The following is a 25,417-nucleotide window of genomic DNA, read 5'->3' as shown; positions in this document are numbered from 1 at the left end:
TCTGTATTTCTTGCCATTGGAAACTCTGAAAATTCATGTATATCTTTTTCTCAAAATTTGGATGGGAAGGATAAATCTTCTCTGATGATGCTCTTCTATGAATGTTTTCACTTCTTCCACAACCAGTGATGATTCTGTCTTGTGACCAATCCGCAGGGAGGACCAATGGGCCTCCAGCCTTGTCTTGGTCAAAATTTTTAGCAAATACATTGGGGAAGAGTGTCTGTTTTTCCTTAAATACTTCCTGTCTTGTCAGTCTTCTGTACCAAGCACACATCAGACTGTAATAGAGATAGTCCCTTTATTAAGGGTAATTCTGTTGTCTCCTAAATGGAGAGGCCCATGCAGATTTAGGGCAGATAGTTAATGCCAGATTGGTTGTTTATACCACTTGGTAAGTTTTGTTTTGGTAACAGTGATAAGCAGTAAAGTTAATTTATAACATAAACAATAATATAAATTCACAAATTCTAGGGAAATATTGTAGAATATATCAATAACTCTTGATCAATGGCCACCTGTCTTAACAATATCTGATAAATAGTTGTAACTCTACAGCTAGTTGGCCAATGCCCAGTAAGCAGTGCAGAGAGGTTGCATATTCTTGTCTGGAATCAGGTGCACTATCATTACACCACGAGGTCACAGGCTGCGTATTCTTTACAAAACATTCTGTGCTTTGGGAGCATCTCCAGTTTATTTTCATTTGGGAATTATTGTTGCTATTGCCATCTAAAGTAGCTTGTTTTTTATTTGTCTTTTATACTTACTGTGTTGTAATTCATGTGTAAATATACATTTTAATGTTTTGAAATGTAAGGATTTATAATGAAATATTGAATACAAACACCTAGAATGGACAAAAAAAATTTGTATGTTTTTCAAAATTTCTGTTAAGTATAATTAACAAGAATAATTTAGATTTGTGGGAGTATAAGAAATGATATAACATTATATTATTAAAAAGTAAAAATGTTAAATGTAAACTTTTTTGGATTAAGAATCATGTGTTAAATCTCATAATTTAAACAAGGGAATTTATAATCATCATTAAGAAAAATATTTTAATCATCAAATTCTTGAAAAATTAAATAAAGGTACTTGAAAATTCCAAAAAATAACAGATAATTTTAGGCATGAATATTTAATAGGGCTTCAAAAAGAGAATAATATCAATATAAATACATAGGTATAATCTAGCTTTGTAGTCCTAGCTTGTTAAAAACATCTATATACTGAAATGAGAACACTAGTTTTTGGAAAACATGAATTAAAACAGTAAAATTTCAATCATTATTGATAAAACGTTTACTCTATGAAAATATAGTAGAATAATTTCCTTCAAATGAAAAATTTAGTACTTTTAAAAGTGGGATTTTTTTTAATTTGGGGGAGCTGACATAAATAAGATCTGCAATGTCGTAAAGGTTTATGTTGGTGGCACCACACAAAAAATGATTTTAGTGAAATATATTGACATAAAAATTTTACTGAACTTTATACATATGTGTCAGGGTAATGTCAGGAAGAAAGTCTGGAGTTTTAACCATAATTTTAAAAATCTGGATATTTTAACTTGGCACTTGGCCACCATATTTAATCATTTCTAGATGATGAATTTAGAGATATAAAATAAGTGTTTTCTTGATAACTATATTTACTATTATTCATCAAATAAACATCAGAGAGAATTACCCAATATTTTTGAAGAGATGGGAAATGGAATAATTAAAATTAGAGAAATATTTGTATCTCAGTTGGCAGCTCATAGTGCTAGAGCTGAAAAGTAGTTTGGAAATTATGCTATTATTAGAAATTTTGAAAGAGGGTAGTTAGATATTTGAGAAATGAAAACAATTTTCTATGAATTAAAGAATTGAGATTTTAAAAATCTTTATTGATATATAATTCACACACCATTAAATTCATCTTTTAAAAATGTACAATTCAATTATTCTTACTGATGAAAAAATGATATTTAATGAAGAAGAAATGATATTGACAGAAGACCATGATTTGAAACATCTTCTAATGTTGTAATATAATAGAGAAGTGTGAGTCCTGGAAGTTGCTCTTTTTCAATGTGTTTTTGTTATTCAAGGTCTCTTGCATTTCCATAAGTATTTAAAGACCAGATTGTAGATTTCTACAAGGAAGGATTCAAAAGCGATTGCACTTGAATGTGTAGAGTATTGCTGTCTTAACCAATATTGTGATTCAATCAGTGAACAGGGAATTCTTTTCATTTATTCAGGTTCTCTTTTATTTCTTCCAAGAATTTTTTTTGTAACTTTTCAGGGTACATGTTTATATTTCTTTTGCTAAATTTAATCTTAAGTATTTTATTCTTTTCAAACTTATTATAAATGGAATTATTTTCTTACTTTCATTTTGGTATTGTCCATTGCTAGTGTATAGAAATACAATTAGTTTTTGTACATTATCATATATCCTGCAACCTTGCCGCAGTTGTTTATTAATTCCAATAGTTTTTAGTGGATTCCTTAGGTTATTCTATATACAAAATCATGTTATTTCTAAGTAGAGAGTTTTATTTCCTTCTTTTTTAATCTTGATGCCTTTTCTATTATTTTCTTTCCTAATTGCCCTGGATTGAACCTCCGATAATGTGCTATGTTGAATAGAAGTGGCAAGAACTTTCTTGTTCTGATCTCAAGGAGAAAACATTCAATCTTTCATCATTAAGTAAGGTTTTGGGTTTTTCATAGAGGGCCTTTATCAGGTTGAAGAAGTTCCCTAACATTCTTAGTTTATTGAGTGATTTTTATCATGAAGGGGTGTTGGATTTTGTCAAATGTTTTTTTGGCATATATTAAGATAATCATAGTGTTTTTTCCTTTTTTCTATTGATATGTTATATTACATAAATGATTTGTGAATTATATTTGGAGATTGGTTTTAATAAATGATATTCTAACAGAGATGTCAGTCTGTACCTTTACAAAAAAGAAATATTTCAGTTACTAAAGCTGACATATTAATTTGACAAACTATCACAGTGATTGAACACATACTATCATATTATTCTTGAGACCTGTCAACACAACATAGCAAAGGGGTATAGTGTTGTTAATAATGGAATAGCCTTTCATGAAAACCCATCTACATTTTATGGAAAATATTGACAATTCTTCACTTTGTCATTCATCTTATTGACTTAACATCTTCATCTGTACATTTAATAAGAATGTTTGTGTTTTACATTCAGGTTGTTAATTAAATAAATGAACAAGACAATGCCGCAGACCGACATTCCCTGTGCCATGTTTCTAGAGACTGCTGTTCAAGTTTACATGAACCCATTAATGAATGCTTGAATGCTTGGCCATTCCTTTAACAAGAAATCCACCCAACAATGCTGTCAGGTAAGGCATGTTACTTTATCTTATTCAAACATACATCTTAAGATATATACTATAAATGAAGATGTGTACAGTGAATTCCATGGAACTATGCTCTGAGGATAGATATGGTGTTACTGTGTTATTCCCAAGCCCAGAATTGTGCCTGACTCATAGAAAGCTCTTAATAAACATTAGTTGCATGACCAAATGAATTCAATATCTCAGTGTCCTAACCTAGTAAGCAACCAAAAACAGAAAGAATAAGAAATTAGGTTACCATTATTAGTGTTTGGTGAACTCATGCCTTCAAGTGCATCCAGATTATGAATTTAACAGTTTTTCTCTTGTTAGGTCCAGGTTTTATGTGGCCTCAAGTTCAAACACTTTCATACCCATCCTCACTCCCCCTCTCAGGAAAAGCAAACTTACTTATAGGGCTTGGAAATGGCCTGGGCAAGTGTGGGTCATTGAGGCTTCAGCTTTATTAGCTTCTTTTATTAGCCTCCCAATAAAGTGCCTTTTCTAAAATGTTGCTATGGATTAATGCTAGTATAATGAATGAACAAATCAAGAATTTTTCTCCCTAAATATTAAACAAGACTTTTTTATTTCCTCATTTCACTCAGGCTTTAGATGCTGAACCATATGAAATTAGGAAGTACGTGCTACTTATTAAGGATTAGGATAATTCAGAATAAAGAATATTATTTAATTTTATTATTCAAATTTAATTATCTGAAAAAATCATGGCAATACCAAAGTCCTGAAATTTAAGGTTTTAAGGAATTTAGTGACATCAACATGGTGTGAAGACTGGACCTACCATGGAAATAACATACAGATCAAGAACCAGGGCACTTGACTTGAATCATTAGCTAGATGTGTAGCCTTGAGTAGGTTTCTCACTTTTTTTGTAGCCTCATTTTTTACCTGCAAAATGAATACCCTGGACTAGGCAAACTCTGAGGTTTACTTCTACTCTGAATTTTGATGCCTGTCTCTAAATAGAACAGATTTGAAAATCCATTTCTATAATAACAAAATCAGATGTCAAAACAGATCCTAAAAAAGAAAATACAGGGGATAATGCTATTTTTTTATAATGCCTTATGTTTCATTTGAGATTTTCTTTTATACAAGAGAAGAAACAAAAAAAATTTTAAGTCTCTTTAGCATTTGTATTCTGTCCTCTTTTGGGAGCAATCTTGCTGGCCTGATTCTCAAATTTTATACCCCAAATAGGATCATTTATAATTCCAGGAATTTAAGTCAGTAAAGTGGTATATCTTTCCAGTAACAAGGAAAAAAGGAAGGCAATAGGTTTGAAATGTATGTAAGAACTTGATGCCTGCCATATATCTGAATGAAGCAACGCCTGCTAGCCTTTCCTGTTGATACAGGAAACTCTTTTTTAATTTTATTATTCACATGATATTTTATTTAGATTTCCTAACATCTTTTAGGGAGCACCAATATGTTTGAAGAAAAAAAAGTGCAACAGTGGATTCCATTAGAAAGAAAAAAGGGGAAAGAAACCTGGTACATTTGGAAGGGAGAATAAAATGAATGTCTCAAGTAGAGTTGTAACTTAAAACAAATTTAAATGTAAAAGGGATACTATGACTACAAAGGTAGTATATTTGAATAAATATGGATGTCAAAGTTTTCTAAACAGTAATTGCCATTGGAAGAAGTCTCTCATTTCAAACTATAGACTGTCCCCTACCTTCTGTTGTACTTTGTATCTTCTGGATGACATATCTTTTAAACAAAATTATTGCCCTGTGACATTGCAAAGTACTTTGAGTTCTCTCCTATAAGTGCTACTTCATACCAGTTTCAACATTGTGACTGATTGTTCATTTTTTGAATCAGAGTCTGGGGATCCTTTTTTAAAAATATATTTTAAACATTTTTAAAAAGATTTTATTTATTTATTTTTAGAGAGAAGGGAAGGGAGGGGGAAAGAGGGAGAAAAACATCAATGTGTGGTTGCCTCTTGTGCACCTCCTACTGGGGACCTGGCCTGCAACCCAGGCATGTGCCCTGACTGGAAATCGAACTGATGACCCCTTGGTTCCCAGGCCGGTGCTCAGTCCACTGAGCTACACCAGCCAGGGATCTTTTAAACATTTTTTTATTGATTTATTTTTAGAGAGAGAGAGGAGTGGAGGGAGAGAAAGAAACACTGATTTGTTGTTCCACTTACTTATGCATATACTGTTTGCTTCTTGTTTGTGCCCTGACGGGAGATTGAACCCACAGTTTTGGCATATTGGGACAATGCTCTAACCAACAGATCTACATGACTAGTGCCTGGGGACCCCCATTTTTTGTGATGAAGAGCGTGATGATCTACCTGAAAAATTTTTAAAGTATAAATCAACCCTGATGAATGGTCATGACCTTTCAGCAAATTCAGAGAATATTTATGGAGTAAATTCTAAATGCTAGGCACTATGGGGGAAATTCAGGTAGATTTGGATTCTGCTCCCCAAGGACTCCCAATATATAGGGAGTTATACTGAATAATCTCTTGGGGTTCTTCCCAGATCTTGTTTCAGTCTCCTAAAACAAAAGCCACCATTTCTTATAGTTAAATATAGATTATGCTGGAAGGTGCCTGAAATAAAACCACCATGATAGTGTCAGCATTACCAGATGTACACAGATGTTCTTGAATCTGACGCGGTGTTCTTTCTCATCTTTGCTAAGTTTAAAGGACACAAATTTATTCTGTTTTTAAAAGGCATGTGAGTAATAAAATTGGAACTCACTTTATATCCCATGAAAGAAATGGATAACATTTACATAAAGAGTATTTGACTTAAGGGAACCAAAGTTTTGTCTGTCTTCAGAATAATGATTAACAAGTCTAAGAATAAGAGTGCTTTTTTGTTGTTGTTGTTGATACAATGTGGGAAATAAACATTTCAGGATTATTTAATAATGCTTTTCCATTCCAGACCACAAGGACTCACCACAGAGGGATGCCAACTGTCAAAGACTGCAGCATCTGAGATTTACTTCAGGTCCCGCCACAACTACAGTTACATATTGCAAATAAGTGAATTAATGAATGTACCCTTCACCTTTTGTTTTGTTCTTCTGTTATTTACATTCAAATTATCACATGTATTACTTTAATTTTTGAAAATGTCCATATGAGTTATCTGGAACTTAGAATGGTAAGCTAGTTTTTGGTTTTCTTCCCAATCATAGGGGGGAAAAAATGGGGAAAACTGTAATTGAACAACAATAAATTTTTAAAAATCCACCTACAGTATACTTTTAAAAAATACTGAGCCATATTGAATTTTCTTACATCACACAGGAACAGATTAAATGCTCTGAGATATAACAGAATAATAAGAAATAAAAACTTTAGAATTTTAAGAATTTTGAAAACTTACATACTTGGTAGAAGTTTTTGTTTTTTTTTTTGTCAGCACACCAATCAACCACCTCCAGAATATTTTGCTGCTTGAGAAACTCTGAGGGAGCCCCTGGAGCAAGGAAACCAGATCTGATGGAGCCCATGGAGCATGGAAACCAGATTACTGCTGATCAGATTGTTGTCTGGAACCATAGGAAGCAGCAAGGAGAAATTTAGCCCTGAGTGAGTAATGCATCCTAATGAAGGCCTGAATGAGGAGAGATTGTTCCAGCTACTAGGTGATGTTAGCTTGAACACTCCAACCCAGCCTAGTTCCACGTGGTCTAGGAACCTTTGTGGCCTGGCAAGGCACAGTGTCAGGAGAGCAAGTACTAACCACAGGGAGCTTGGATGTCCAGAGCAGAGGGACCTCAGAGTGTGACAGTCAGCACCTGGTGGAGAAGTTCACATATGTGGACATTTCATTTAATCTGTTAATAAAGTGTCTATTTATAAAGACTAGATTTTTAAAAACCTGTGTCAATAGAAAAGAATACAGGGAACTGTGGTTAAAACAAGCAGCCCCAGAAAAAACAGAACCATGTCAAGAAGATGAAGAAGTAATCAGCTCTAATAGTCACAGGTGGAAACGGGTTCCAACAGTTCATCAGCATCACACACATTCATAACCAAAGAAGGCTGTACCACTATGTCCAAGATAATGAAGTATCCTAATGTCTGAAAGAGTGCTAATTCAGTTAACGAGTCCAGGAAAGTAGCTGGTTATAAGAAAAACTATGACAAAATTCATACCTCTGTTGTATACAAGCAGTAACTTGTTAGAAAACACAATGAACCATGAAATCTTATCATAATAATAATTTTTAAAATATATTTTATTGATTATGCTATTACAGTTGTCCCATTTCCCCCTTCACTCCCCTCTACCCTGCACACCCCCTCCCACCCACATTCCCCCCCTTTAGTTCATGTCCATATGTCATACTTAAGTTCTTTAGCTTCTACATTTCCCATACTATTCTTACCCTCCCCCTGTCTATTTTTACCTACCTTCTATGGTACTTATTCTCTGTACCTTTTCCCCCTCCCTCCCCCTCCCACTCCCCTATTGATAACCTTCCATGTGATCTTCATTTCTGTGGTTCTGTTCCTGTTCTGGTTGTTTGCTTAGTTTGTTTTTGTTTTTGTTTTAGGTGTGGTTGTTAATTATTGTGAGTTTGCTGTCATTTTACTGTATGTGTTTTTTATCTTCTTTATCCTAGATAAGTCCCTTTAACATTTTATAAAATAAGGGCTTGGTGATGATGAACTCCTTTAACTTGACCTTATCTGAGAAGCACTTTATCTGCCCTTCCATTCTAAATGAAAGCTTTACTGGATAGAGCAATCTTGCCTTTCACGAGTTGGAATACTTCTTTCCAGCCCCTTCTTGCCTGTAAGGTCTCTTTTGAGAAATCAGCTGACAGTCTGATGGAAACTGCTTTGTAGGTAGGATTCTCTCCTTCACTTTAATCTTGGGTAATGTAATTATGATGTGCCTAGGTGTGTTCCTCCTTGGGTCCAACTTCTTTGGGACTCTCTAAACTTTCTGGACTTCCTGGAAATCTATTTCCTTTGCCAGATTGGGGAAGTTCTCCTTTATTATTTGTTCAAATAACTTTTCCACTTGTTGCTCTTCCTCTTCTCCTTCTGGTACCCCTATGATTCAGGTGTTATAACATTTAAAGATGTCCTGGAGGTTCCTAAGCCTTTCCTCATTTTTTTCAATTCTTGTTTTTTCATTCTTTTCTGGTTGGATGTTTCTTCCTTCTGGTCCACTCAATTGATTTGATTTCCAGTTTCCTTCCCATCAGTTTTGGTTCCATTTTTCTTTATTTCTCTTAGCGTAGCCTTCATTTTTTCATCTAATTTGTGACCAAACTCAACCAATTCTGTGAGCACCCTGATTACCAGTGTTTTGAACTGTGCATCTGGTAGGTTGGCTATCTCTTTGTCGCTTAGTTGTATTTTTTCTGCAGCTTTGATCTGTTCTTTCATTTGGGCCTTTTTGTGTGTGTGTCTTGACATGCCTGTTACGTAGTAAGGGGCAGAGCCTTAGGTGTTCACCTGGGCTGGGCAACCCAGTCACTGGGTTGTGACGCTATATGTGGGGGTTGGGTCTGAGAGGGAACAATGGCACTTGCTCCACTCTCCACTGGATTTCAATCACTTCCTCCACTTCCCCCAAGCAAATTGGGCCCCTCTGGTGCTGATTTTCATGTGGGTGGGTTTGCATATGTTCTAGAACCCTGTGGATCTCTCCAGTGAATTCTCCCATGAGGCTGGGAGTGTGTTCTGGCACCTTAGCCCCCACAGGTGTTTTCAATAAGTGTTTTGAGGCTTTGTTTGCCTGAGCTGGGACCCTGGGTTGGAGGTCTGTCTTGCTCCCCAGTTTCACCTGGTTTATCTGCGCGAGAATGTGGGACCACCCAGTCTGCCAGCTGCCTTGTGCACCACTCCCTTCCACATTCGGAGGCCTCACTGGGTCTGCCTGCTGCTACCTTGTGCACCTGAGGTCCACCAGCCACTGCTTTGCTGAGACTCCTCTCTGCCCAGCCTCCCAGCCCTGCCCCTCCTACCAGTCTGGATGAATATGTCTACTTTAACTCTTTGGTTGTCAGACTTCCATATATCTCAATTTTCTGTCAGTTCTGTTTTTTGTTGTTGTTGTTGTTGTTTCTAAATTGTTGATTGCCCTTATTTTGGTTGTGCGAGGAGGCACAGTATGTCTGCCTATGCCTCCATCTTGGCTGGAAGTCTAGTATACATTTATTGTTTGCCCTACTTTTTACCTTAATCAGAATTTGTTGTGTTTTGATTGCTCTGATGATTTACCCTCGTCTTGCATGGTTTGTGATAACTAGCTAATGAAATCGACAGAGGCCTGGTAGTCTATTTTAGACCCTCACATTTGTACTTTCCTAAGAGAAACATCCTATATATGTGTTGTTCTCTGCCTTTCCCTCTTTGCATAGTTAAATCCTCCTTATTCTCAGCTGGTTGGTGAATGGCTTTTCTCCATATGGTTATTCAGACCCAGGCTCTTTCCATCTTGGGGCTCCATTGTCCTCTAGGATTCTTAGAGTCCTCAGCTTCTAGTAGGGGAAAGAGAGGGAAGAGAAGAGAACTTCTTATAATCAATCACCCTGACCCAGAAGTGACATACATTATTTCAAACATATTCTGAAAGGAGCTACTCACATGGTGACACCTCAGATGTAAGGGGGTTTGGGAGTATAACTCCTTGCTGGATAACCACTTCCTATGTACACCTCAACACTGGGAGAAACAGCATGAATGTTGGTGGCATTCACCCATCCCTGCCACACCATGGTGTACCACTGGCATCTAGCACAATGGCAAATCCATAGTACACACTCAATAAATATTTGTAGAATAAATGCAATTATTTGAAGTAGTTTGTGATGAGCAGTAATATAACAATTTCATACCTGGTTCACAGAGTTTGGAGAAGCAGCAGCTTCATTATGATGTAGACGTGAGCACAATTTAGACCCTAGTCTGGTGTTTGCATAAAGTCTCTACTGAATAACCAAAAAATTTTTTCTCACATTTTACATTTTTGTTAAAGTACTTTTAGTTATTTCAAAACCTTAAATGCTCTCTGAACAGCTTTGGCTTATTTTATTTATTTTTTGGTATTGCATAGTTTCTGAATGATTGCATATATGTGTGAAAAAGACCAATTTAACTGTCTACACTTCTGTATCCCTTTGAGCCAATTTAAACTACACTATGAGGATTCATAAAAAGGTGGAATAGACTGGTACTAAATCAGATTTGATCCCCAAAATGAAATCTGCTTACACAGAAGTTTTAATCTAGATTCTTCTCTAATACACAAATAAATAAACAGTTCCTTTATTCTGTTTCATTAATTAACATGCTGGTGATGGTATTCCTTCTTGCTATTTATCTTACAGGCTATAAATTGATTTATTTTCTGTATTTTAAAGGTGGATTTGGAAGTACCTAAATAGTATATTGAGAATGTAATATCACTTTTAAGGAAGGCCTGGCCCAAGGACATTGGGGGACTTTATGGTGTTCAATTATTTAGTAGTACAGGGAATTGTTTCTATAGCACATGTTCCTAATCTCTTTGTATATAAATATTCTTTTGAAACTCAGAGAAACATCATAAACTATTGCATGCTGGAAGCTGTACTTTGAGTATCTGTGGGTTGAAAAATAACCTAGTGATGTTACCAATTCTGCAGCTTAGCCATGCTTCAAGATATATTCTCATGTTTTTAATCACCATAACATTAGTGGGTTTTTGTAAAAGATAAGGCCAGTGTTTGAGGGGCATGTTATTTATGCCATTGATGCTTCACCTTCATATAAACTTGTACACTTTTCAAGGACTACAAAACCAGACCAGAAAGTACTGGTTTAGAGTAAAAATATACAAATGATTATGGACATCTTCTTAAATTTTCTTGAAAATTTATTCTTGACAAAGGGCTGAAAATGTTAAGTAAAATCATTTCTTTTAAGGCCATGCCTATTGCTGGTCTTATTTACCCCCATGATGCCTGATCTTTTCCTGATGTTAGGTGGACATTTGGTAATTCTGTGTGGATCTAATGCTTTATAATTTCTGGAGTCATACTCTTCTCCATGAAGTTGTGATTAAAGACTGATGTATAGCACCAAGGAATTGGCCAGGAAAGGTATCGGGCCTGATTCATTAATTAGGTAATCTGCTGAACTACAGCTTACTTTGCAGTATCTCCGAAATAATGCAATTGTACATGTTTATGGAAAATAAGAGCACAAAGTTGGAATTTGAAAATAAGACTGCAATTTACAAGAACTACATTGCAGGAGGGAAGGGAGTGCTCTCCAGACAGAGGAAAGGTGTCATCGTGTCCTAGTTTCTCAACACATTAAAATGGTAAACTTACTTTGATTCATGTAAAAACCTCAGAACCCTAATCTAAGGATGAGGCAAAAAAGTGGACCTACAGAGCCTTACATGTGTGAAGACTCCCCCTCTCCTTCCAAGGAGTTAGACCTGTCAGTATTGCTGTTTGAAGGCTAACCTTGCCCACTCCTGTTTATTTTCACGTTATCTTTTGTAAGTTTTTCCCAATAAAATCTTTTCCATGTTTAATCTCCTCTTGGCATTTGCTTCTTGGAGGACCTAGACTGACACACCACATAGTAGCTGGGATTCATCCTTAAAAACTTGGGATTTCTCAACAGTAACATAGGTAAAATAATAGTATTTAAGTCCTATGTGTTCTATGAGAAGAAATTTTGAAAATAGATGAAAAATTCTAAGCACAGTGCTTGGCATAAGGCAAGTTGTCAATGAATAATAATTGTCATTATTATTATTACCATCCTTTATGCTTCTGGAATTCTCTGCTTAGTGAAGGTTACCTTTGCTTGGAGGAATCCTGGATTCCCAAATATGGCTGGGAAATAAACCTCTCAGAATCCCAGGTTGATCATAATCCAAGTTTGTTATACCTGCCTGCAGTAGGATTTTCCTTGCTGTTGGGTTTTTGTGCCCTTTGTACTTGGAAAGAACTATTTAAAATCTCTCTTACCTACTAAGGCTATGGTGGACAGCTCTCACCCCACTTTCAGTCACTTCCCCTGCTACCCACAAGCGAATTGGGCCCTTCTGGTGCTGATTCCCAGGTGGGCGGGTTTTTGTATGTTCTAGGACCCCATAGGTCCCTCCAACAGACTCTCCTGTGAGACTGGGAATTTCTCCAGCCACTGAAACCCCCACAGGTTTTTACAGCCAGAGGTTTTTGAGGCTTTATGTCCCCGTGTTGGAATCCTCGGTTATGTGATCCGTCTTGCTCCCCAGTTGTTCCTGCTGGTTTATCTGTACATGAATGTGGGATTGCCTAGTCAGCCAGTTGCCTCCTCACCTGCCTGATCTGCCAGCTGCCACCTTGCCACATGTCCTCTCTACCCCAGCTACTGGTCTCTGCTCCTCCTAGCAGTCTGGATGAATGTTTCTTCTTTAACTCCTTGGTTATTGGACTTTTATACAGTTTGATTTTCTAGCAGTTCTGGTTGTTTTTGTCCTTAAATTGGTTGTTGTCCTTCTTTTGTTTTTTCCAGGAAGCAAAGCATATCTACCTATGCCTCGATCTTGGCCAGAAGCTCTCATGTTTTTTTTTTTTTAATTGAACTAGTTTCTGTTAAATACTCATATAATATAACTTTGAATGACTGCTCCATATGCTCAGAGAATAGAAGATTATTAAGACGAAATCCCTGCCCTGAATGAACTTTTATCAGGAAAAATAAGACAAGGACACAAGTGATCATAACACTGTATATGATAGAAGTGATTTAAGAAGACAGATTGTAAGGAGATAAACTCAGAAAAGATTTCATGGAAAAGGTATCATTTAAGATAGTCATTAAAAGAGAGAAGTAAAGAAGTTTTCTGGGCATAGTTGGGATTTTAAATTCTATGGGGCAATCTGTTGGCATGCTTAAGGCACAGAGACTGGAAAGCACTAGAGTGAATGGGGTGCTCAAGTGTAGCCAAGAGTGATGAGCCTCACTTGGTACTATCTTCTGGGACTCAATATACTTATGGGAGAATAGTAAGTAGCAGGGTGAAGAGAGAATTTGGGGCAGTTTGTGGAGCAACTTGGAATGTGGTCTTCACTAAATCTTTTAGTTTTGTGGGTGAGTCCTGGCAACAATTTGTTTCCCTTTTTCTCTTTGCCTTAAGTTTTTCTCTTCCCCATGTGGTCCCATTTTTAGCTTTTTTCTTTTGGCATCAAGAGACATACTCTATGAATAGAGTTTTTTGCCAAGTTGGACAAAGCTTCCTTCCACTGTTGCTTTCCAGAAACTTAGTCTTAATCCACTTTGTTAAAATATAAGGGCAAACTTTTTCATATTTCTAAGTTGTCACTAAAGCACCAAGATGAAGGATGCTCATGTACCACTGCCATAAGTGAATGCTATGGGTCATCTGAGAATTGGTCTTTGGTGTACTCCCAACAATGCACCTTGGCAAGGTTGGTGTATGAGGCTCTATTCAGGTTAAATACTTTAGTCAAATTAGCTGTTTGCCTCCACTTCCCAATGTATCATTGTTCTAGATCCAAGAAAACTTCGATGAACATTTTAGAATCTCTGAGTTAATAGGAGTACTTTCTTCCTGAGAATGTCAAACTAAGGCTACTCTAAAAAATTATGCTAATATTTATTTTTCTTGTTAGGGGCAATTAAATGACCATGAAGGAAGAGCAAATACCTATCAGTACTATTTTCAAAAAGGTACTATTAGCTTTATTACCTTATTTCACTGGTTGCAAGATGCACATCTCCATGTATTTTGACATTTCTGAAATAATAGTAAAGCTTACATTCAACACGCACGTTTACTCTGGTGTCTGTTTTCCTTCCCCTCTACTTTCCCCCACTGCTTCCCCAAAATCAAACAAAAAAGCCAAAAGCTCTTAGTAAATCAGTCTCACAATTAAGTAAATAGGTTGATATTATCTAATTTCTCACTCCTGTCCCTGATTAACTAGGTGAGAAAAAATCATCTACTTAAAATTTTCTATTGAGGGTTAAGCATCCTTTCCCAGAGGATTTTGTGAACTTTAGAATCACCCATGTATAAGACATATCTAGACTATTTGTCAACTGATGCCCTTTCCTCTGCAAACAGAGTCTGATCTGAACACTTCCCATATTTGCATGTCCTTTTGCCATCTAACTGTCTGTGTCCTTCATGACAGAAAGCAGCAAGGGATTAATTTTTATTTATTTATTTTTATCCTTACCTAAGGACACCTTTTCATTGCTTTTTAGAGAGAGATGAAGAGAGAGAGGAATGGAGAGAGAGAAAAATTGATGTGAGAGAGAAACATCAATTAGGTTACCTCCTGTTCATGCCCAGATGGGGAACTGAATGTGCAACTTTTTGATTATGGGCCAGTGCTCCAACCAATTGAGCCACACTGGTCAGGGCACAAGGGATTAATTTTTAAAAACACAACTACTTTTTTATGAGATCCAAGATGGCAGAGGAGTAAGTGGAAGTTACACTATCCTCCTCCCAGGACAAATCTGGAATTACAACTAAATTGTAGAAAAATCAGTCAGAATAACCAACTGAACACTAGCTGGAGAGAAGCCTTATAACCAAGGACAGACAGATGAAACCACTTTACCACAATGTGACTGGTAGGGAGTGCAGAGATGTGAACAGACTGGCTAGGCTCCAACTGGCAGCATCTGAAGTTCTAGAAACATATTTCAGTGGCCAGGGGGTTACCCATGAGAAGTGTGGGGTCTAAATACCAATCTGTGCTCCCCAGCCTATAGCATCAGAGCCAGAAGGGGACCTAGACAACATCCAGCTGTGAAAAGCAACAAGGTTTCTGTTTGCCAAGGAGAGACAACTGGAGATGCACAGAGCTTCTTAAAGGGCCAATCACAAAATTTCATTTGCAGCCACTTACCCTGATTCCAGCACAGGGAAGGCAGAGTAGACTAGAGATGCTTGAGGAGAGTCTGGGGCCAGTAGCTCTGGGGAGAGAGCTGATGGAGCAGCTACCAGAATCCTTGTGTTGAGTCTTTCCCCATACTGCAGAGGCCATTTTTCTGAGGCACAGTGCCCCTCTCCAAGTGGCATCAGTCTGAAGGGAAGTAATAGCCCTGACCAAGGGAATTGCTCTGCCCCACCTTGCAGTGCTTAAGCAGGACTGCTGATCAAAGCTTGATTAAATTAACAGCTGAGCCGTTTAATGGCTGCTTAGTTTAACAGCTAAGGTGGAAAATACAAAGAAGCACTCAAATAGGAAGACAGAAACAGACTTCAAATGAAAGAACAAAATAATTCTCCATAAGAACTAGATGAAATGGAGGCAGGCAATTTATCAGCTAGAGAGTTTAGAGTAATGATTATAAGGATACTTAACAGCATGAAAAAAACATAGAAATCATAAAAGAACCAGTCAGATATAAGAATGCAATATCTGAAATAGATAGTATACTGGAGGGAATAACAGTAGGTAAGATGAAGCAGAGGATTGAATTAGTGTTTTGAAAGACAAGGTAGAAAAGAACACCCAGGCAAAGCACCAAAAAGAAAAAAGAATAAAAAATGAGGAGAGCTTAAGAAACATATTGGACATCATGAAGCATAACAGAAGCCACATCATGGGAATACCAGAAGGAGAAGTAAGTAAGCAAGGGACCAAGAACCGATTTGAAGAAATAATAACTCAAAACTTCCCTAATCAGGTGAAGGAAAAAGACACACAAATATAGGAAGCTCAGAGAACCCCAAACAAGTTTCACCCAAAGAGGCCTACTCAGAGACACATCATAATTAAAATGACAAGGCTTACAGACAAAGTTAGAATCCTAAAAGCTTCAAGAGAAAAGTAATTAGTTACCTACAAGAGGGTAACAAATAGACTGGCATCTGATAAGTCAACAGAAACATTTCAGGTTAGAAAGGAGTGGCGTGAAACATTCAAAGTGATGAAAAGAAAGGACCTACAACCAAGGCTACTTTACCCAGTAAGGCTATCATTTAAAATCAAAGTAAACAAGGAGTTCCCCAGACAAGAAAAAACTAAAGGAATTTGTTAACACCAAACCAATACTTCAACAATGTTAAAGAGCTTGCTTTAAGAAAAGGAAGAAGAAAAAGAGAAAGAAAAGAAAACAGCCTAACAATAAAATGGCACTACATACATATCTATCAATAATCACCTTAGATGTAAATGGCTTAAAACTCTGATCAAAAGATATAGGGTAGCTGAATGGATAAGAAAACTAGGCACACATATATATATACTTCCAAGATACTCATCTCAGATTGAAAGATGCACACAGACTAAAAGTAAAAGTTTGGAAAAAGATATTTCATGCAAGTGGAAAGAAAAAGAAGCTGTGGTAGCAGTACTTATATTCAACAAAGTAGACTTTAAAATCAAGGCTATAGTAAGAGACAAAGAAAGACACTACATGATGATAAAAAGAACAATTCAACAACAGGATATAACCCTAGTAAACCTTTATGCACCCAACATAGGAGCACTTAAATATATAAAGCAAATCTTTATGGACAAAAAGAGAGAGAACAACAGAAGTACAACCATATTTGGGAATTTTAACACCACATTGACTTCAAGGGATAGACCTTGCTGGCAGAAAACTGATGAGACAGCAGCCTTAAAAAACACACTAGATCAAGTGGATTTCATTGATATTTCCAGAGCATTTCATCCTAAAGCAAGAGAATACACATACTTTTCAAGAGCACATGGAATGTTTTCTAGGATAGAGCACATGTTAGGACACAAAACACATCTCAATAAATTTAAAAATATTGAAATCATATCAAGCATCTTCTCTTACCACAATGCTATGAAACTAGGAATCAATCCAAGAAGAACACTGAAAAACATGCAAAGACATGGCAGCTAAATAACATGTTATTAAACAATGAATGGGTCAGCAACAAGATCAAGGAAGAAATAAAAAGATACCTTGAAACTAAAATGAAGACACAACAATCCAAAAATCTGTGGGACGCTGGTAAAGCAATACTAAGAAAGAAATTCACAGCATTACAAGCCTATCTCAAAAACAAACAAGAAAAAGCTCAAATAAACAATGTAACTTTACACTTAAAGAGACTCGACAAAGAAAAACAAAGACTGAAGTAAGTAGAAGGAAGGAAATAATAAAGATCAGAGCAGAAATACATGAAATAGAGACTAAAAAAAGATACAAAATATCAATGAATCCAAGAGCTGGTTCTTTGAAAAGATAAACAAGATTGACAAACCTTTAACCAGACTCATCAAGAAAAAAAGAGAAAGGACCCAAATAAAATCATAAGTAAAAGAAGAAAAATAACAACTGACACCAAATAAATACAAAGAATTGTAAGAAAAATATTATGAACAATTATATGCCAACAAACTGGACACTCTGGACAAAATGGATAAATTCCTACAATCATAAAATCTTCCAAAAATATATCAGGAAGAATCAGAGAATCTGAATAGGCAGATTACATCTAATAAAATTGAAGCAGTGATCAAAAAACTCCTAACAAACAAAAGCCCTGGACCAGGTGGCTTCAAAGGTAAAGTTTACCAAACATTCTGAGAACTGATAATTTTCCTTCTCAAGCTATTTCAGAAAATTCAAGAGGAGGGAAGGCTCCCAAACTCACTTTATGGGGCCAGCATTAACCTAACTCCAAAACCAGATAAAGACACCACAGAGAAAAAAAATGTGGGCCAATATCCCTGATGAACATAGATGCTAAAATCCTGAACAAAATATTAGCAAACTGAATACAGCAATGCATCAAGAAGATCACATACCATGATCAAGGGGGATTTATTCTGGGAATGCAAGGTTGGTACAACATTCACAAATCAATAAATGTGATTCACTGCACAAACAAAATGAAGGATAAAAACCACATGATCATATCAATAGATACAGAAAAAGCATTTGATAAAATCTAGCATCCATGTATGTTCAAAACTTTCAGCAAAGTACGAATAGAAGGAACATACTTAAACATAATAAAGGCCATATATGACAAACCCACTGCCAGCATCATACTCAATGGACCAAACCTATAAATGTTCCCATTAAGATGGAGAACAAGACAGGGATGTCGACTTTTACCTCTCTTACTCAACATTTTAGTGAAAGTCCTAGCCACAGTAATCAGACAAGAAGAAGAAATAAAAGGCATCCAAACTGGACAGGAAGAAATGAAACTGTCTTCATTTGCAGATGGCATGATACTATACCTAGAGAACCCCAAAGATTCCACCAAGAAATTACTAGAACTGATGGGTGAATTTAGCAAAATAGCAGGATACAAAATTAATATCCAGTAATCGGTTGCATTTTTATATGCCAATAATCAGTTAACAGAAAGGGAAATTAATAAAACAATCCCATTCATAATTGCTTCAAAAAGAATAAAATACCTAGGAATAAACCTAATCAAGGATATAAAAGACCTGTACTCAGAAAATTATGAGACATTGAAGAAAGAATTGAAAAAGATACAAGTAAGTGGAAGCACATACTGTGTTCATGGATAGGAAGAATTAACATCATTAAAATGTCCATACTACCCAAAGCAATCTACAGATTCCATGCAATTCTTATCAATATTCCAATGCTGATTTCACAGAACTAGAATAAATATTTTAAAAATTTATATGGAAACACAACAGGCCCTGCATGGCAACAGTGATTCTGAGAAGAAAGAACAAAGTTGGAGGAATTAAACTACCTAATATCAAACTATACTATAAGGCCAGAGTTATCAAAACAACCTGGTACTGGCATAAAAACAGACACATAGATCAATGGAACATAATAGAGAGCCTAGAAATAAATCCACACCTTTATAGTTCATTAATATTCAAAAGAGGAGGCAAGCACATACAATGGGCTAAAGATAGTTTATTCAATAAATGGTGTTGGGAAAATTGGACAGATATGTACAGAAAAATGAAAGTAGATCACCTTCTTATACCACACACAAGAATAAATTCAAAATGGATCAAAGATTTAAATGTTAGCTCCAAAACCATAAAAATCCTAGAAGAAAACATAGCCAGCAATATCTTGAACATTGCTTGTAGAAATTTTTTGTTGGACATATCTCCTCAAGCAAGGGAAACACCTGAAAAAAATAAACAACTTGTACTCCATCAAACTAAAACATTTTCGCACAGCAAAGGAAATCATCAACAAAATAAAAATACCCCACAGGATGGGAGAATATACTTGCCAATACATCTGATAAGTGGTTAGTATCCAAAATTTATAAATAACTTATAAAACTCAACACCAAAATGAACAACCCAATTAAAAGTGGGCAAAGGACCTGAATAGACACTTCTCCAAAAAGGACATACAGATGGCCAATAGACATATGAAAAGATGCTCAATGTCACTAATGATCAGAAAAATGCAAAGTAAAACCACAATGAGATAGCATGTCACACCTTTAATAATGGCTATCATCGATAAATCAACAAACAAGTGTCGGTGAGGATGTGGAGAAAGGGGAACCCATTTGTACTGTTGGTGGGAATGCAGACTGCTGCAGCCACTATGGAAAGCAGTATGGAGATAGGTCAAAAAATGAAAAATGGGTCTGCTTTTTGACTCAGTGATCCCACTTTTGGGAATATATCTGAAGGAACCCAAACCACTAATTCCAAGCAACATAAGCACCCCTATGTTCATTTCAGCATTATTTACAATCACCAAGATATGGAAGCAGCCCAAGTGTCCACCAATAGATGAGTGGATAAAACAACTATGGGACATTTACACTATGAAATTCTACTCAGACATAAAAAAGAACATTCTACCCTTTGTACCATTATAGATGGACCTGAAGAACATTATGCTAAGTGAAATAAGCCAGTCAGAGAAAGACAGATACTATATGATTTCACTTATATATAGGATTTCATGAAAAAACTGAACTAACAAGCAAAACAGAGACAGACTTTTAGATAGAGAGCATATGACAGCTAGTGCAGGGGGAGGTTAGGGAGTGGAGGGATTGAACAAAAAGGAAAAAGGACTCATGGACAAAAAGGAACATGGACAACAGTGTAGTGGTTGCTGAGTGGAGAGGGAATAAGGGGATTAAATGACAATGAAAAGGTACAATAAAGATTAAATGAAATATAAAAAATGTAAAACATACAACTACTTCTTTAGGATGGTTGTTATTATTTTTTATGTGCAAATTGCCCTATGATTATTCATTTACAAGTAAGAGTACAGACACTTTGGTAGATGGCTTTATTTATCCACCACAATGCAGAATATGAATTAAATATTTAAAAAATAAAAATGAGTTCATTTTTCTAGAATTCTGACTATAAATTCATAAATGAGAGGGGCTCATATCTAGATTCACCTTGGAGCTGGGCAAATAATATCTTATCCCTGTCTTCAATTTTTCCTGAGTTTTAAAAACATGGCCCTGGCTGCCGCGGCTCAGTGCACTGAGTGCTGGCTTGGGAAACAAAGTGTTACCGATTTGATTCCCAGTCTAGGACACAGACCTGTGTTGCAGGCCAAGTCCCCAGTAGTGGATGCGGGAGAGGCAACCACGCATTGAATTTCTCTTCCCCTCTTTCTCCTTCCCCTTCCCTCTCTAAAAATAAATATATAAAATCTTTTAAAAAATTTAAAAATCGCTAAAATCTAGTTGAATTGTACAGATTGGACAGGTGCAAGGAATTTTTTAAAAAGTGAATATGTGTCAAAAAGGACACGTGTCCTGAGAGGCTGGGTATGTGGAGGGGACAGGGTGTTGGAAGGTAACCCAGCACCAGCTGCTTTGCTGAACTGGGGGATGCAAGGTAGAATGAACAAGAGGTGAGGATCTGTTGCTCAGGATCAGAGAAGTTCTGGCTCTACAGCAACATTCTATTAGCAGTGTGGGTGGGCTTATTTAACTAATTCAACAATTATTTTTCCAGACCACTAATGGACCTCCATCAGCCCTTTCCTGCATGGCCCACTAATCCCTACAGTGCCTGTTCTCTTCTCCTTGCTTTTACTTACGTTTTCATCTTCAACTCTTTTTTTTCACTTTTTTTGGTCTTAACACAAAAACTGAAATTTGACATTCCCCTAAAACTCATTGTAGAGTCCCCACTTCTTTGTGTACCTGAAACTCATAGGATATGAAGGTTTGCATAGCTCTTATTCCTCTGTTGCACTTCCTTTCTGGTTCTACCCTCTCTTTTCAGACTCTCCTTAGCAGCCTATAAGGGATCATTTTCATGATCCACCTGAAGGGGTGTAGAGAACACAATTTGGAGCATAAAAGTGTTTGATACTGGCCTCCATCACTATAAAACTATAGTGGGTGATTGTGAAGATTAAATGATTCAATGTTGGAGAGCATCTAGCAGAGGGCCTGGCATGTTAAAAGCACTCAGTATATTTCTTCAGTTCACTTTCTTTCTTAACCTCCCTTCTCTATTCTTGATTCTGCCATCTACACAATTCCTAGACAATCTTTTAATACCTGAGAACCAGATGATTTTAATCTAGTTCATGAATTGGTAAGGTATTTCAACATCCAAACTGATGGCCTTCCCAATTACATGGCTCCACACTTCTTTATTATCCTTTATTTTATTTTTATTAGATTTTATTTATTTATTTTTAGAGAGGGGAAGGGAAGGAGAAAGAGAGAGAGAGAGAAACATAGATGTGTGGTTGCATCTCACGTGGCCCCCACTGGGGACCTGGCCTGCAACCCAGGCATGTGCCCTGATTGGGAATTGAACTGGTGACCCTTTGGTTTGCAGCCCATGCTCTACTCACTGAGCTATGCCAGCCAGGGCTTATCCTTTATTTTACTTACCTTAATTTTGAACAGCTTCAATCCCTGCAAGGCATTGAAATCTGACTCTTTCTTTGATGATCTGTATGTGGATTTCAACCACCTGTCTGTGACCCTAGACTTATACAGTTATATTTATGACACTGTATTTTGCTTTTAATGAAGACTGAGTAGGGACAAAGAAGAGCTATATGTGCAATAGAGAATACCATTTCAATGAAAAATAACTCCAAAGTTGATATTGAGTGCCCGTACATTATGTTGCTCAATATTTCTTATTTTGACATTTACCCGATAAATGAATCTTGGAGCATGAGGCCAGAAAAATGTTTGTTTACTCTGATAACTTAATCAATGTTTTTAAAGCAGAGAATGGAATTTAAATCTTTAGTTTTTCCCACTTTGCCTTGGCTGTTAGAAAGCTCAATGTCTGGCTTTTTTTTAGCACCATCTGCTCAAGGTGCCACCTCCTGCTCCTCCCGTTGCCACCCTGAGTCACTGACTGCACAGCTCCAGCCACCTGGATACCCGCGCTAGCCATCAATATTTGGAGTTCTTACAACATTGCAGACATTGACAACAAAGAACAGTTGGAACTTGATCGAGATTTGGATGATGTTGAAGAAGTAGAAGAAGAAGAAACTGGTGAAGAAACAAAAATCAAAGCATGTCAGCTGACTGTTCAGATGATGCAAAATCCTCAGATTCTTGCAGCCCTCCAAGAAAGACTTGATGGTCTGGTAGAAACACCAACAGGATACATTGAAAACTTGCCTAAGGTAGTTAAAAGACAAGTGAATGCTCTCAAAAACCTTGAAGTTAAATGTGCACAGATAGAAGCCAAGCTCTATGAAGAAGTTCATGATCTTGAAAGAAAGTATGTTGTTCTCTATCAGCCTTTATTTGATAAGCGATTTGAGATCATTAATGCAATTTATGAACCTACGGAAGAAGAATGTGAATGGAAATCAGATGAGGAGGATGAAATTTTGGAGGAGCTTAAAGAAAAGGCCAAGATTGAAGATAAGAAAAAGGATGAAGAAAAACAAGACCCCAAGGGAATCCCTGAATTTTAGTTGACTGTTTTTAAGAATGTTGACTTGCTCAGTAATATGGTTCAGGAACATGATGAAACTATTCTGAAGCACTTGAAAGATATTGAGGTGAAGTTCTCAGATGCTGGCCAGCCTATGAGCTTTGTTTTAGAATCTCACTTTAACTGGATGAGTATTTCACAAATGAAATGTTGACAAAGACACATAGGATGAGGTCAGAACCAGATGATCCTAATCCCTTTTCTTTTGATGAACCAGAAATTATTGGTTGTACAGGGTGCCAGATAGATTGGGAAAAAAAGAGAAAATGTCACTTTGAAAACCATTAAAAAGAAGCAGAAACACAAGGGATGTGAGACAGTTCATACTGTAACCAAAACAGTTTCCAATGATTCTTTAATTTTTTTGCTCCTACTGAAGTTCCTGAGAGTGGCAATCTGGATGCTGCTGCTGAAGCTATCCTTGCTGCAGACTTTGAAATTTTACTAGAGTGTATGATCAAGATCAGTGTTGTATTTTACTGGAGAAGCTATTGAAGAAGATGATGATTATGATGAAGAAGGTGAAGAAATAGATGAGGAAGGGAAAGGGGAAGAAGAAAATGAGGAAAATGACCCAGACTATGATTCAAAGAAAGATCAAAACCCAGCAGAGTGCAAGCAGCAGTGAAGCAGAATGTATGTGGCCTTGAGGATAACCTGCACTGTAATAGCCCAAACACAACTTTTATTTACTTACAGCCTTATGCTTTTGTATTTTCTTGGTAGACTCAGTAATTTTTTAAGGAAAATAATTGATATTTTAAAAACAATTTTGTTCTACCTAGCATTTTAACTTTAGTTTTTCTGCTAGATATATTGAATGCAGAAATTCTCTCACACATTGTCATTCATTGCTACATAGTTTGGTTCTTCTGGGGTATTTTTATCATGTAATTACTAGATTACAGCTACAAAAATAAAACAACTATTAAATGAAAAAAAAAGAAAGCTCAAGGTCTGTCTTCCTTCCTTCCCTCCCTCCACTTTCTTTTCCTTTTGTTCCCCTCCTCCCTCCCTCCCTCCCTCCCTCCCTCCCTTCCTTCCTTCCATTTTCTTCCTTCCTTCCTTCTATTTTCTTCCTTCTCTCCCTCCATCTTCTCCTCTCTTTCACTCTTTTTTCTCTCTTTCCTCTTTTGTGAAGTTATAACAATTTTTCTTACTTTATTTTTAGTATAGTTATTGTTTTCTGTTGTCTGTTTAGTACTTAAAACTTGAAGTTTTATTGTATGTGGATTTTCCACAGTTTGTCTCTATATTATATATTATATATACACATATAATATATATAATGTCTGTCCAGAAAAAGTCCAACCCTTGTTAATATAAAAAGAATTGTTTGTGCAACATGGATGTAACTTGGCAGCCAAGGAGAGGAGAGTGGACTGGAATGCACATACATGAACAACAATGACTTCACTGTACTAGTCAGTAGGGGTGGTAGATGCCATTGAGTGAGCATGTGTACAGTGTGGCTGTTGCATTCAAAATGACTGAGAGAACAGAGTAATAAATATGCATCAAATTTTGTGTTAAGCTTGAACATTTCTCTGTGGAAACTGTTTGGATAATTCAGAAGGCCACAGCTATGGGAAATTGGTGATTGGCAGCTTCATCATGACAATGTGCCTGCTCATGAGTCACATCTCATGCTTATTTTTTTGGCAAAACATCAAATCACCCAGGTGACTTAGCCCCGCTACAGCCTAGATTTGGTGCCCTGTGACTTCTGGATTTTTCCCAAAACTAAAATCACCTTTGAATGGGAAAAGATTTCAGATCATCAGTGAGATTCAGGAAAATATGATGGAGCAGCTGATGGAGATTGGGAGAACTGTGTGGGATCCCAAGGTGCCTACTTTGAAGGGGTCTGAGGCACCATTGTCTTATGTACAATGTTCTGGATATATATATATATATATATATATATATATATATATATATATAATTGTATGTAAGAAGGAGACTAAAGAAACACAACCTGGGATAATATTGTCCTAATTGGCTCCTTTAGCCACCTAGGAGAAGGTTTAAATGGATGATTGATGAGGGAGCAAGTCTATGATGGAATTGGATGAGTCTATCTAGTAGTTTTCCAACAGAGTGCCCACCTCACCAGG

The 25,417-nt window shown here is 36.5% G+C and overlaps 1 pseudogene; it reads left to right on the top strand.

Annotated features, from left to right (window-relative positions):
- LOC114490846 overlaps nt 1–24,242 on the top strand; it is a 39,580-nt pseudogene extending 15,338 nt beyond the window's left edge.
- Nucleotides 24,243–25,417: the final 1,175 nt, after the last annotated feature.

Source organism: Phyllostomus discolor, chromosome 3 (assembly GCF_004126475.2).
Source record: "Phyllostomus discolor isolate MPI-MPIP mPhyDis1 chromosome 3, mPhyDis1.pri.v3, whole genome shotgun sequence".
NCBI classification, from domain to species: Eukaryota; Metazoa; Chordata; class Mammalia; order Chiroptera; family Phyllostomidae; genus Phyllostomus; species Phyllostomus discolor.
Note: the sequence above shows the minus strand (reverse complement) of the source record. Positions and strands in the feature narration are given on the sequence as shown.